Source organism: Trematomus bernacchii, unplaced genomic scaffold, assembly GCF_902827165.1.
Source record: "Trematomus bernacchii unplaced genomic scaffold, fTreBer1.1, whole genome shotgun sequence".
NCBI lineage: Eukaryota > Metazoa > Chordata > Actinopteri > Perciformes > Nototheniidae > Trematomus > Trematomus bernacchii.
Genome location: NW_022987869.1, coordinates 7,021,173 through 7,035,929, shown reverse-complemented (window position 1 = coordinate 7,035,929; position 14,757 = coordinate 7,021,173). Strand labels below are relative to the sequence as shown.

General features: G+C 40.7%; 1 long non-coding RNA gene across 1 annotated transcript; it reads right to left on the bottom strand.

Moving 5' to 3' along the window:
* Positions 1-3,191: 3,191 nt before the first annotated feature.
* Positions 3,192-5,403, bottom strand: LOC117469332. The gene is made up of 3 exons (XR_004554587.1): positions 5,124-5,403; positions 3,610-3,657; positions 3,192-3,287 (listed from the first exon to the last, which is right to left on the bottom strand). It is a non-coding gene; the product is annotated as an uncharacterized LOC117469332 (long non-coding RNA).
* Between the last annotated feature and the right edge of the window lie 9,354 nt (positions 5,404-14,757).

Genomic DNA, 14,757 nt, shown 5'->3' with positions numbered 1-14,757 from the left:
TTCCAATTAGCCTTACACGGGCCGGTCAGAGTCAACCAAAGGGCCGTATGTGGCCCGGGGGCCGTACAATGCCCAGGTCTGACTTAGATGAAACGCATCACATAATATTGCTCAAGCACATAATGTGTTACAGTAGATCTTTGCCTCTGTTATACACATGAACATATGTCTTGAACTTTCAAAAGCAGAAATACAATTGTGAGTGTCTGTGTGTGTGGTGTGTCTCTCTGTGTGTGTTTGTGGTGTCTCTGTGTGTGGTGTGTTTGTGGTGTCTCTCTCTGTGTGTGTGTGTGTGTGTGTGTGTGTGTGTGTGTGTGTGTGTGTGTGTGTGTGTGTGTGTGTGTGTGTGTGTGTGTGTGTGTGTGTGTGTGTGTGTGTGTGTGTACCGAGATGGAAATGAACTGGACGTTATCTCTGTCACAGTATTTTGTCCTTGGGATTACTCTTGTAATCTGTTTTTCAGAACCTGCACCTTGGTTGACAGTCTGTTGCCATCCAACCCCATCAATACTTTTTGAATGAATTCAAATGTATGTTTCAGGTCCTTGGGGTAGCTCAGATTGAGGCTGTAAATCAGTCCAAGCAGTACTGCCCATCCATTTGCCAAGTATTTCAGCTCTCGCAGCACTCCAACACCCTCGATGATGACGCCAACATCCGCAAGTGGTTCCCCGGGTTCTGCTCCTTCGTGTTTCACGAGATAGAGTCCCAATACCATTGGCTCCATTTGGGTTGTTGCAAGTTCAACATCCTAAAGTGGGATTAGAACATAGTATTCATGATTATCAGTATGAGAACTAGCCCTGACACACATCATTTTATAATATGAAACAAATGAGCAAATCCTTTTATTGGATCCATTGTAAATAAATACATGTAGTTGTAAATGTACATGAACAATATAACCAAAGTAGCAGCAAATACTTTGAATAAAAAACAAATTCAATTATTTTTATTTAAAGAGGACATATTATGCAAATGTTCAGGTTCAAATTAGTATGGAGTGTCTCTACTTTAAAGAGTCCTCTCCTGCTGATGTTCAGGTGTATATCAGTATGTAGTGTCTCTACTTTAAAGAGTCCTCTCCTGCTGATGTTCAGGTGTATATCAGTATGTAGTGTCTCTACTTTAAAGAGTCCTCTCCTGCTGATGTTCAGGTGTATATCAGTATGTAGTGTCTCTACTTTAAAGAGTCCTCTCCTGCTGATGTTCAGGTGTATATCAGTATGTAGTGTCTCTACTTTAAAGAGTCCTCTCCTGCTGATGTTCAGGTGTATATCAGTATGTAGTGTCTCTACTTTAAAGAGTCCTCTCCTGCTGATGTTCAGGTGTATATCAGTATGTAGTGTCCTCTACTTTAAAGAGTCCTCTCCTGCTGATGTTCAGGTGTATATCAGTATGTAGTGTCTCTACTTTAAAGAGTCCTCTCCTGTTGATGTTCAGGTGTATATCAGTATGTAGTGTCTCTACTTTAAAGAGTCCTCTCCTGCTGATGTCCAGGTGTATATCAGTATGTAGTGTCTCTACTTTAAAGAGTCCTCTCCTGCTGATGTTCAGGTGTATATCAGTATGTAGTGTCTCTACTTTAAAGAGTCCTCTCCTGTTGATGTTCAGGGTGTATATCAGTATGTAGTGTCTCTACTTTAAAGAGTCCTCTCCTGCTGATGTTCAGGTGTATATCAGTATGTAGTGGTCTCTACTTTAAAGAGTCCTCTCCTGCTGATGTTCAGGGTGTATATCAGTATGTAGTGTCTCTACTTTAAAGAGTCCTCTCCTGTTGATGTTCAGGTGTATATCAGTATGTAGTGTCTCTACTTTAAAGAGTCCTCTCCTGCTGATGTTCAGGTGTATATCAGTATGGAGTGTCTCTACTTTAAAGAGTCCTCTCCTGCTGATGTCCAGGTGTATATCAGTATGTAGTGTCTCTACTTTAAAGAGTCCTCTCCTGCTGATGTCCAGGTGTATATCAGTATGTAGTGTCTCTACTTTAAAGAGTCCTCTCCTGCTGATGTTCAGGTGTATATCAGTATGGAGTGTCTCTACTTTAAAGAGTCCTCTCCTGCTGATGTCCAGGTGTATATCAGTATGGAGTGTCTCTACTTTAAAGAGTCCTCTCCTGCTGATGTTCAGGTGTATATCAGTATGTAGTGTCTCTACTTTAAAGAGTCCTCTCCTGCTGATGTTCAGGTGTATATCAGTATGTAGTGTCTCTACTTTAAAGAGTCCTCCTCCTGCTGATGTCCAGGTGTATATCAGTATGGAGTGTCTCTACTTTAAAGAGTCCTCTCCTGCTGATGTTCAGGTGTATTCAGTATGTAGTGTCTCTACTTTAAAGAGTCCTCTCCTGCTGACGTTCAGGTGTATATCAGTATGTAGTGTCTCTACTTTAAAGAGTCCTCTCCTGCTGATGTTCAGGTGTATATCAGTATGTAGTGTCTCTACTTTAAAGAGTCCTCTCCTGCTGATGTTCAGGTGTATATCAGTATGTAGTGTCTCTACTTTAAAGAGTCCTCTCCTGCTGATGTTCAGGTGTATATCAGTATGTAGTGTCTCTACTTTAAAGAGTCCTCTCCTGCTGAGTTCAGGTGTATATCAGTATGTAGTGTCTCTACTTTAAAGAGTCCTCTCCTGCTGATGTTCAGGTGTATATCAGTATGTAGTGTCTCTACTTTAAAGAGTCCTCTCCTGCTGATGTTCAGGTGTATATCAGTATGTAGTGTCTCTACTTTAAAGAGTCCTCTCCTGCTGATGTTCAGGTGTATATCAGTATGTAGTGTCTCTACTTTAAAGAGTCCTCTCCTGCTGATGTTCAGGTGTGTATATATATATATATCTGTGTTTGGCTATGTTTCAACTTACCAAATATTCCTTTATGAAGCTCTCGGAACTTTCATTCAAGTAGACGCAGAGCGCTTTAAGGACACAGTCCCGTCGTGTTTCAACTGTGGGATCCTGAGGGACAAACACATTTTCAAAATCTTCACACAAGAATACTGATTATGCTTGTGTGCTGATTTTTGGCAAAGGGGGTCAGAGAGGTTAAAATATATTTATATGAGAGGGACAACAAGAGAGAGATAAAGAGAATATGGTGTTGCAGTGCCCAAACTACACAATTTATTACAACTACATACCTTGTCAATGGCTGCCATGATCAGGCCCAAATTGCGTCCTGCTGTTCCCCCCTTTTTGAAAACCTTCATCAACTGAGACGAATGGCGATCCAGTTGAGACATGAAGGTAGGCAGCAGCGGAACGGTGGTGATGCGGGTGAATTCTGCGTTTACCTGCAACACATTGTGATACAGGTTAAAATGTTTTGTTTAAAGCTAATAATATCCATCAAGTGTCATAGCAGAAAGGACAGGACATCTACTGGTGTAAACCAAACAAAGAATTTCAGCTGAGGTTCTTTTCTTATACATGTGCATCTATTAAAATAGCTCTGCACTTAATACAGGTAAAGATTCAACATGACATCTACTTAAATGTGTTTTAAGAGCATTCCATGTTTTGAAAGAGCATGGGCATTCATAGTATGTGCATGGATATGGGTGTCTCTGACCAAAATGGCCGTGTTTTAATTTATAGTGCTTCAGTAATTGGTACCTTGTAGATTGAGTCTCAGTCCACTGTTTGCATCTCCACATTCAAAACCTAGAGAAAAAGAGAAATGTGTTAATGATCCAAATGTATTGTAAATAACAACTATTATTGCAGCCATTAACATAATTCAGGGTGTGAGGTGCAGGATATAGCAACCCATTACTGGATCTTAAGCAGTGGTGGAAAAAGTACTCAGATCCTGTACTAAAGTAAAAGTATAAATACTCCATTACTTGCTATAGTCCCAAGTTCAAAATAATACTTAAGGTAAAGTTCCAAAGTGTTATTAGCCAAATATAATAAAGTATCAAAAGAAAAAGTACTTTGTGCAGAAAGCCTTTTGTAAAAGGGTTGCATCATAGAATAAAAATGAATGTTCTTATAATAAAAAATCTACATATATACAAGATTTTTTAATGTTGTGATTTGTTAATATAGAGCATATTTTGGAAAGAACTGAGTAAATTAGTAGTACATGTATATGAATATAAACATTATCTAAAAAGGTAACTACAAGTGTCAAATAAATGTAGTGTTGTAAAAGTACAATATTTCCCACTGAAATGTAATTGAGTAGAATTACAGAGTAGCAGAACATGGAAATACTTTTCCACGATAAATTACTGTTTAAACACAAGCAGTTGCCACGGCAGGTAAGTGGCAACTGCCACACACATTCGCTTGGCTCGGCACCCAGAGTAACACCCCTTCAGCAGCCGCAGTTGTCTCAGCAAATAGTGGCATCTGCGGCTGAAGTACCTGCCACTATTTAATCTTGCTCTCTCTCTCTGATTATTATAAAGAAACACGTTTTCGGGTGAATTACGTGTCTATTTAAGAGCTGTCTTAATGGAAGATGTGCTTGTTGAGTGTGTTCCTGTACATGCTTTAAATAATTCACACTTTGATATTCCTGGCCGACATAATTAACGTAACGACCAGGCACGGCTCCGGCTGACGCAACAGTACAGTGCACAGATGGGATTTTTATTTCTTCCAAATAAGCTTTACAATTGAACAAAAAAACCTCCCTCAGGGCGTTATACTTGATGAAGTTATTTTTAATAGACTTAGAAGACCTTAACCGACTATGACCTTTTTGGCACTGGAGATGTTTGCAACCAGGCTCTCAAATCTTTAAATCAAGCCCATTTAAAAAAAAAAAAATTAAAAAAAGGAGGGAAAAAACGTGTCCACTTACTTTTGGTAAGAGCTAACATTACTATTATAACCACATCAAGCTAAAATCATTAAATACATAACGATTGAGACTTATACAGACAAAGCTTGAAATGTCACCTCTTTTGTGACATATTCTAACACTTTTAAGTGCAAGGGAACATAATTAAAAAGTGACCGTTAAGCTAGCTGTTAGCTAGCTGTTAGCTAGGCTGCACCGCTTTTCAAATCTATCATCAAAGTATACAGTTGGTAGCAGGGAAATCAAAAATACACATCAACTTTTGTATTTCAGGGACCGTTTGTGTTTAATATATGTTAATATTTAAGAAACTTACCATAACATCGCAGGATGGCACAGGAAAGGGAAAAAATGCGGTTCTGTCATCTCACAGTCACAGGATTCAAATGACACATGTCCCCGGTCTTACAGCGCATGTGCTGAGAAAGTACGGCAAGCACTTTGGGACAATCAGTGCGTTTTAAATAACTTTACCATTTAAATACAACACAACATGGTAATGTAATCCCAAAACTTTGAACTTTTACATAAATGCAATTAAAGTCTCTTGATTTAATTGTAAAAAGTGCATTTACTTAGTAGTTTCAATATAAAAAAAGCAATTAATGCAAACAACATCCATATTTCATTTCTAAGAGTGTATGTTGTACTTTGGATTCCTAAAGCTTTTAGTCTACTAACCCATCATCCAAGGGTAGTTTTCACTATCTGTAAAAAATAATCTTTGGACGGACACTATAATTTACAGTTTTTTACTATGTAAAATCTGAATTTTCTTTAAAATAAAAAACATTTATATTGATTCTGACACTTCTACATCCAACTCATAGGTTTATCATTACTTTGAGAACAAAGATTATTAATTTAACCCTTTTAGAAGGGAAGATATGGTCATTTGTTTTGGGAATGTCATTTTCGAGCCTGAGACCTAAAAAACAGGCTCAGAGTGGAACAGGTTAAAAAATTACGCACTGTACTATTTATCCTTTTCATTCTGTAGTTTATTGTAACATTTATGCATGGACAAACACACACACACGGATGTTTTCTGGTGTGTGTTTGTGTGTGTGTGTGTGTGTGCGCGCGCAATTGATGGGACAAATGATATCTCCAGGTAACGCCAAGTCTAAAAGTCGGGGGGACAAAGCACCGTAATATAACGTTGCATTTATTATTCTATTTATTTATTCTTGGATGTATTCATTTCATTATGTCATTATTGAAACATGTATTTATTGATTGTTGATCTTCCCGTTTTTCTTGGTAATAACAATATCATATGCCATCACTTTTTCAGGACTGGGAGTTGCAGAGGAGGAGGAGGAGGATGAGGAGGAGGAGGAGGAGGAGGGAGGCCTCAAGAGGAAGATTGCAAAACTTCAAGCAATCATTGTAGGCTGCAAGGAGGAAAATTATCTTTTGAAAAAATCCAATAGGAACCTTTTTCGAAAATACAAAAACCTGGAGCAAAGGTTCAACAGGACCAAGCTTCCAGGCAAGAATGGTTGGCCCTGCTCAGCTGGGAGGAGGAAGGAGGAGGAGGAGGAGGGAGGAGGAGGATGAGGAGGATGGAGGTGAAGAGAGGAGGATGAGGACGGAAGGGAGGAGGAGGAGGAGGGAGATGAGGAGGAGGAAGAGGAGGAGGAGGAGGAGGATGATGAGGAGGATGAAGAGGAGGATGGATGAGTAGGAGGAAGGAGGAGGAGGATAGTGAGGAGGAGGAGGAGGATGATGAGGAGGAGGAAGAGGAGGAGGATGAGGAGGAGGAGGAGGGGAGAGAAGAGGAGGAGGAGGAGGAGGAGGAGGAGGAGGAGGAGGAGGAGGAGGAGGAGGAGGAAGAGGAGGAGGATGAGGAGGAGGAGGAGGAGGATGATGAGGGAGGAGGGAAGAGAGGAGGAGGAGGAGGAGGAGGAGGAGGAGGAAGAGGAGGAGGAGGAGGAGGAAGAGAAAGAGGAGGAGGACGAGGAGGAGGAAGAGGAGGAGGAGGAGGAGGAGGAGGAGGAGGAGGAAGAGGAGGAGGAGGAGGAGGAGGAGGAGGAGGAGGAGGAGGAGCACAGCGTTGATGCTTTCCATCTCAGGCGCAGTCTTGTTGGACGTACTAAAGAGGTAAAAGCAGTTTTTGAATCTGATCCATTTGAAAAAAGGAGATTGTGCAAAGCTATATAGAATATTTTATCAACGATATGTAATGTTGATGTTGTTATTTTTTAGACACAAGTATCTGAGTCGTTATTGGACTTCGAAATATCGTGGTTACGGTGAGTTTGATTTCTCAATTCTTTGCTGGAATCAAAACACCTTATTTTGACTTGATGGTAGTTATGATATGTGTGCTAAATATTGTTTCTATTCCCATCAGCGACAAGAAGCAGGACTCAGCCAAGCTCTCCAAACAAGAAAGGACTACAGCAAAGGGTATGAGTGCTTCTTTCTCAAAACTTAAAGGTCACCTATCATGCTATCTTTAGGCAATAGCATAGGTCTCAGATATATACAAATATATAAAAAAACATGTCTATGAAGTGTTTTGCTCAAAATACCAAACAGATCACCCATTCTAGCCATGCCTCATATCCCTCTATTTCACTTCCTGTTTCAAAAGTGCTGATTTTACGTATAAAGCTTTAAATAGAATAAAAAAGATTAAAAAAAGAGGGGTGGAGCTTATGCCTGCTCATGCGGGAGATTCTACCGGCAGATGCTGCCGTGATGAAACGCCATGTCATGGATTATCAAGGATTATTTCTGAAACAGTATGGAGCTCAAAGGCTTTCTCTCTTGCCGGTTATACCACAAGGTGAGTTCCTTTTTATTTCCTGCTTCTTCACACTCATGCTCTCCAGTACAGGTTAGCTCTGAGTGTTAGCGATGCTAATGTGAACACCGACCATATTACGTCCAAAACAGTCGGGCATTGTTTCTGATAGCAATGTTTCTGATAGGGCTGTGGGTCCGATATGACGTCAAATCGCCGCAAATCTGGATCAGCTCCGTTGTAGCCCCGTTTTTAGAGATTTGGGTACGGAGGAAAAGAGAGGGTTTTTTATTCCCTGACACACCGGGGACACATCTTTATGTATGAAAGACATCAAAAAGTGCATTTTGCATGATAGGTCCCCTTTAAATATGAGTATTCTGATGAAGGCCTGAGGCTGAAAAGCATTGGCTTTAAATGTGTTATTCCTCATACCACTAGTGATGCTAGAGCACATGTGTCAAACTCAAGGCCCGGGGGCCAAATCAGGCCCTTGGTGGATTTAATTCCGGCCCGCCGGTATATTGCACGCACACCTTCACTCAAACCTGAGGATCTCCTCAGCTCAGAGCCTGACCCCAAACATTGATGAACTTGTGACACGTTTCCACTACAGCGCGGAGCACGGTTTAAGAGGGCTGTGACGTCAGCGGCCCGTCTTTGGTTGCGTTTCCACTTGGCCTAGTACCGGCCGGCGGGTCCTAATTCACAGTTTTTCTGGCCTCATAAAATCGCGGGTCTAGGGCCAGAGACAACGAGGCTGAGTCGGGCTGAGTATGCTAAACTAGAGAGAGCATCGCTGGCAAGGGGGCTACAACTACAACAAGATGGACATATTTGACCGTGATTTAATTGTAATACACGTTTCAAAATGATGATGAAGTAACAACATACTGATACCGGTTAGTAAAAACCATGAATTAATGCTTTGTCAAGTCTGCAGAGAGACGGCAGGGGAAAAACCTTTTAAAATGCGTGTTTTCTAAATGGAGATTGGCTAAGCTAACGCAGTATATGCTCCGACCGTCCACACTCACAACAACGGCCTATACAGACATAAATAAAGCAGCGACTGTATTCACCATGACACAGGCAGTCTGTGGTTTGTACTTGTTTAACTTTTGTCTAGTTTCTGAACAGATATGAGGAGCTGTGAGCTCTGAGTGCTAACAGCTAACGGCTGTGTTGTTTTTCTGGGGTTCTCTGAAGATCACGTCACGGCTCCGCCTACACTGCGTTACTATAGATACTACCCCAGTTCCTAAACTGTAATGGAAATGCGCCATAAAGTGAGCCAGTCCTAACGAGGCCCAGCCATACCGAGCGGGGCCGAGCGAGGCCGTGTAGTGGAAACGCGCCATTGCACCCAAGATGAGATGCCAAGTATCTGGCTTGAACTCATTTGCATCACAGAGCAGCACACTGAGTTTCAATGGATGTTTCCTTCTGCACTTTTTTTCTTGAGACAACAGGGCATGTTTGGTTTGTTCTTTGAGGGAAATTGTTTTTTTGAAGCTGTGGGAAAATGTAATCATAAGAAATGACTCTGGAAAAGCTGCAGATAGAGCCATAAGAAATGAATGCAACTGATTATTTAATGTTTAATGTTGTTTTTATAGGCAATCATTTAAGCTTTGTTAGTTCCAGGTTTAATATGTGCAATAATATACGCCTCAGGAGGCAAACATTTTGATTTGATTTATTAAATGTTGATAAAGAATCAAAACAGCTGCACTTTATTACTTGCAAGAAAGTTCAGTCAGAGAGCAGAGAGCAAAATGTCTGCAGAGTGAAAGATGCAGAGAAGAGTTTGCTCGAAGCAGTTTCCAAACCAGTTCTTTGACAAGTTTCAGTCTTACTCTCCGACTTGTTTATTGAGGACTTGTGTTTTCCTTCCATCAAAAAACGTTCTGAGATGTTTGATATTTAATGCTCCTTTGGTCTAGTCAAGTTTGACATAAGTGAGGTTAAATGATTCTGTGAAACAAAGGAGGAAATACTGTAGCCCCTCTGAGCAGGGGGCTCACGATGCTGCATCAACAACACTTGCAGCATCCTCTTAGTACACTTGACAGAGTTCTTCCACAGTCACAGAAGAAGTGATTGATAGTCTGGTAGTGTGCTTGAGTACATTTTTGACTTATTCTACACACTTTTTCTCCAGCCAAAGAAAAAGGACAAACTTGCAAACAAAGAAGAGACAGAAAAAAAGAAGGTAATTAGTTACATTTTTTATGAGACATTAAAGCCACTGGTTTAGTAACTTGTTCAACGCATGTTTGTTCAACTTTACTTATTAGGCTGTTGTTTCTTTTCTTTTTTTCATCTAGGCAAAAGAATCCAAGGATGTGGATGGAGAGGATTCTGACTCCAGTCTGGACGTAGGTAAATGGAAGAAATTCCTCCAGCAGATGACAGGTAGGGCGTGGGTCTGACAAAGGGCATTTTTGTGCAAGTGTGTGTAAAGGATAAGGATCAATCACAGTTTTCCAATCATCATTTCCGAGCGCTTTCAAATGAAGCTAATGGTAATATTCCCGGAGACACTCAAATAATTAAGATTAAGTCAGATACTCCAGAGATAAGAAACATATGTCTTTTTTACATTGAGAAAGAGATAGAATCAAAGGTGGAGAAAGTTAAGAGGGTTGGAAAATGCTGGACATTTTGGAAGATGGAAAACCATTTAGAGCCGAGTCCTCTCAATTAAAGAGAGAAGACAACCACAAGGTAGGACCACAACTCCAATGAATAACATCACCATGGGAAACAGTGATTTAATACAAACAGAGCTGTGCACAGAAGCTGTGTGGATACTGTTGTTTTCTTTTAAGCATTTGTGCCACCTAGTCGTCGGTTTAATGTCTTCATCATGTTTACTCTGTCAACAGATGCAGACATGGCCAAGATGGACACCATCAATGCGCTGGACTCGGCTGCACCACCACCAGTGAAAAAGAGTAAGGAAATCCCGGGCAAAGCCTCCCGCAAAAAACATCACTCCCAATAAACAGAACACACAGAATAAGACAATGGAGGAGAAAGAGAAGACAGAAACACCAACAAGGAAGAGTAGACACAGCGTTGATGCTTTCCATCTCAGGCGCCGTCTTGTTGGACGTACTCTTCTTGTAGAAGACAGAGCAGCCCACTCTTACCCTGATTGAAGCAAATGTTATTTTGTATATTCTGTATGTATGTTATTTCATTTAAAAATATTTTTTTTACATTTTTGTATTTATATTTATAAGGTAAGAGACATTCCTTATCGTTTTGGTTATTTATTTAATACATTTGTTTTATATTTTCTGAAAATACCTCTTCCTGAAAATAAGGATACATTCAAGTTTTTTAAAGAAATAACTCGTTCTCGTTTAATTTGTTAATGTTCATGTTTTTAAATGTACAGTTCTGAATTTTTTTAATAAAACCTGTTTTGTATATAAACCATAGACTGTATATATAAATGGACGTAGTGTCCGTGACGTCCCCATAGGATTCTGCAGAGTTGCTGAGAAGCCAATAGTAGGCGGTGTCGGCCACTAACGTCTCGACAGTGACGTCAGAGTCTAACTCCAGCCTGATCCTAATAGTGACGCATCCTAAAACCCGGGTTAAGTCAGGAATACATTCAAGGTCTGTTGGATTTGCAGGATCAGTTGATGGCCTCCTAGGATCCAGAAAACAAAGACTGCATCGTCAAAAGAGTTATTTATTTTATTTTTTATTACAAATGGATCACTTTTTTACACAGAAGCACACCACAAGGCACGATATGGTCATGGTAAAATACAAAATAAATATGTTTAATTCTTTCTTTCTTAGTGTAGTTTAGTATATATATATATATAACTTATTTCCAAACTTGCACTCCTGCCTCATTATCTCAACTCAATGATTGATTTTGATGGAAAATCGTTGAAAATGAGAAAATGTCTCTGTGTTAAATGAGGGATTTGAAAGGCTTAATATGAACATATACATCTAAAATGTTAATATGGTATAGTTAAACCTCTACTGAATGAAAACCAACACCCATATGAAGACTAGAATTGATATATTTCTTAAAATGTGATCTCCGTTACTTCCATAAAGTGAGTTTGCTGCATTTCCTCCAATTTATACCATACGATTAAACTTTATTGTCAAATCTAGACTGTAACCCTTCATCACAGCATCACAGTTCAGTGACCTCGCATAGTATTATAAGCTGAATGTGCACCACAATAGGTAATTGTTTCATTTTTTTCACCTGCTGTTATTAGCTTTCTTCAGTATCTGAGCCTCTGTGTTATTTGCCTTTAGTTAGCGATGTTACAGTATATGAAAATATATGCTTGGGCAACACAAGTTAGCATCTGCTGTGCTGAAGAAATACTGTAACTACTCTGTTTACAAGCTCGTTTTTCTCCTCCTCAGACAGCGGGCCTGCAGGGTGACAGAACATCGGAGAACACAATCCTTCCTGTTTAGCGCTGGCTCGCTCCTGCTTCTGTTATTCAGTCCGCAGCTATGCCAAGCGTCTGTACACAATCCTCTGTTGTTTGGGTGTGCAGCGCTAGGTAGCGTTAGCATCACCCCGGCAGCCGAGCCCAGGATAAAGCGTGTGTTTCAAGTGGAGGAATGCCAGTCAGCCCAGAATTTCCCTGCAGCATCTAATCCATGACCACAGACATCCCTCTCATTACCGCCAAATTACATGCAAATTTCCCCCCAAATAAATGAGTTTTAAGTACTTGACAACCTGTCAGCCTTGGAATATTGAATCGTCCTGACGGCTAGATAAACAATCAACAATAATCACTCTATGCAAATTTGATATTTCCTGCACAATTACGAACGGGAAAAAACAACCCACTATAAATAACTGGACACAAAGGCATCTGGCATTTGTTCAGGTTTTGAACAGATACGGATGCAAATGAAAGATTCTTTAGGATGTAATTGATTCAAACGTCGCTGCGCCTCCTCTGCCTGCTTTTATTGTTCTTCTCTTCCTCTTCTCCTGGCACTTGTTTTTCTCTCTCTTTATCTCGCCGCTTTCAATATACCCAGATAATGGCTGATGTAAATGAGTGAATGAGAGAAAGGGGAGAAGAGAGAAAAGAAGGACGTGAATCACCCTTTTCTGTCTGGTCTTTTCAAGTGCATGCTGAAAGAAAAGGAGATGTGTGCAAAATAACGCGCTCTTATGAAGTGGATTGGAGATGACGGTGGAATTGAATGCTCTGTCCGTTTGCTTGTGAAGGAGATTACAGTGCGCCCCCCCCCACACCCCCTCCTCCCTCCCACCCGCTCCTCCACAACACCCAGAGATTAAGACTGACAAGAACATATCAAGTCATTTGAGGACATCTCTTACTCTCATCTTTTGAAAGAACTTTTTTTTCTATTTCTCCTCCTTCTTCATTCATCTGTCCACACTCTGATGCCTGGGGAGGGGGTTTGTCTTGAAGGTGTAATGTGTGCAGAGTCTGACCCCCGGTGACCAGAAACCTCCAGGATCAGGACATCCATTAGTGGGAGCTAACGGCTTCATCCCTGCCCAGCACTGACACCTCCTGCTGGGCCTCTCTATCTCCGACTCCTCCCATCATGGAAGCTTCTCTGTGGGCTTCAGGTTCATGTTTTTATCGCTGCAAAACACTCACGATGTCAGGGGGGAGACTGAAGAGGACACTATTGTGCCTGACATCCAGTTAAAGAGAAGGGGATGTGGCTAAATGCTGGAGTGATTGCTGTCATTTCAATGTTACGTATCACACCTGGAAAAGTCAAACAATCCAAACTGTCCCTTTATGTCTAAGTAAATGGTGTATTCAAATAAATCTGGAAAGACAATCCACACACATCTACTCTTTTTAAATCAAATGTCAAAAATCCAATCAAAGTCGCTACTGTAGACACGATCAGTCAAACCAGACTTCTTTAATGATGAAAAATGTAAACGTTTTTTTACTTTGAATCAGACTATCAAACCCTACATTATGACCTGTCCCTCATTTCTAAGCAAGCACTGTATACTTGACTTCAGTTACAACACTCAATACTTCTGGTGTCAAGATATGGTTTTGGTATTTCGTCCTTTGCCCTTGGTACACGCCTGGCTTTGGCCTCCAACAAGTTGATCCTAAATAAATCAACCCCTAAAGGCCCATAACTCACATTATCATAGACTTAACCTGTTAAGCCCCAAGCCTGTTTTTCAGGTCTCAGGCTCGAAAATGACATTCCCAGAACAAATGACTATACTTCTAAAAGGGGTAAATGAATAATCTTTTTTCTCAAAGCAATGATAAACCTGTGAGTTGGATGTAGAAAAGTCAGAATCAATATAGATGTTTTTATTTTAAAGTAAATTCAGATTGAACATAGTAAAAAAAAATTAATTATAGTTTCCGTCCAAACAAACCCCCGGCAGTGGCTCAGTCAGTAGGGGCTTGGACTGGGAGCTGTAGGGTCGCCGGTTCAAGTCCCCGACCAGACCTAAAATGTGGAGTGTGGACTGCCTCTTGGAGAGGTCCCAGTTCACCTCCTGCCCTGCCGTGGTGCCCTTGAGCAAGGCACTGGACACCCCCCTTCCCCCCTCACTCCCATTGCTCTCCGGGCGCTGTACAATAGCTGCCCACTGCTCCTAGTACTAGACTCCTTGTACTAGGATGGGTTAAAAGCAGAGGCCAAATGTCACTGTGTGTGCTGTGTGCTCTGCATGTGTGACCATTAAAAGAGGGTTTCATCCCTCCCAATTCTAGTCTATTCTATTACTTACTGTATAGTGAAAACCACCCTTGAATGATGGGATCGGAGACTAAAAGCTTTAGGAATACAAACTATAACATATAATAAGTAGCCTGTATCAAGATTGATGCAAAACAAGTGACATTTGACCTTTTTAGAGAGGTTTAGAAAAAAAAAACACGTCTGGGGTCATTTGCCATATCTATGGAACCCATCGGTCGATTTTGATGATTGACACCTCTTTTGAACCGTTAGAGCCAATAGAATCGAGGGGACGTTCCTAAATCCATCTAAACATTACCATTGAGGAATGAGTGATGCGCAGCCAGCATGCCCAAAACCGGAAGCTGTCATATACTCTCGTACACAGCAAAAATCACAGTGTACATTGTACTCTATAAGAGTACATTTAACACCAGTTTCGGTGTATATATATAGGTCCAAGAGTTCTGAACAC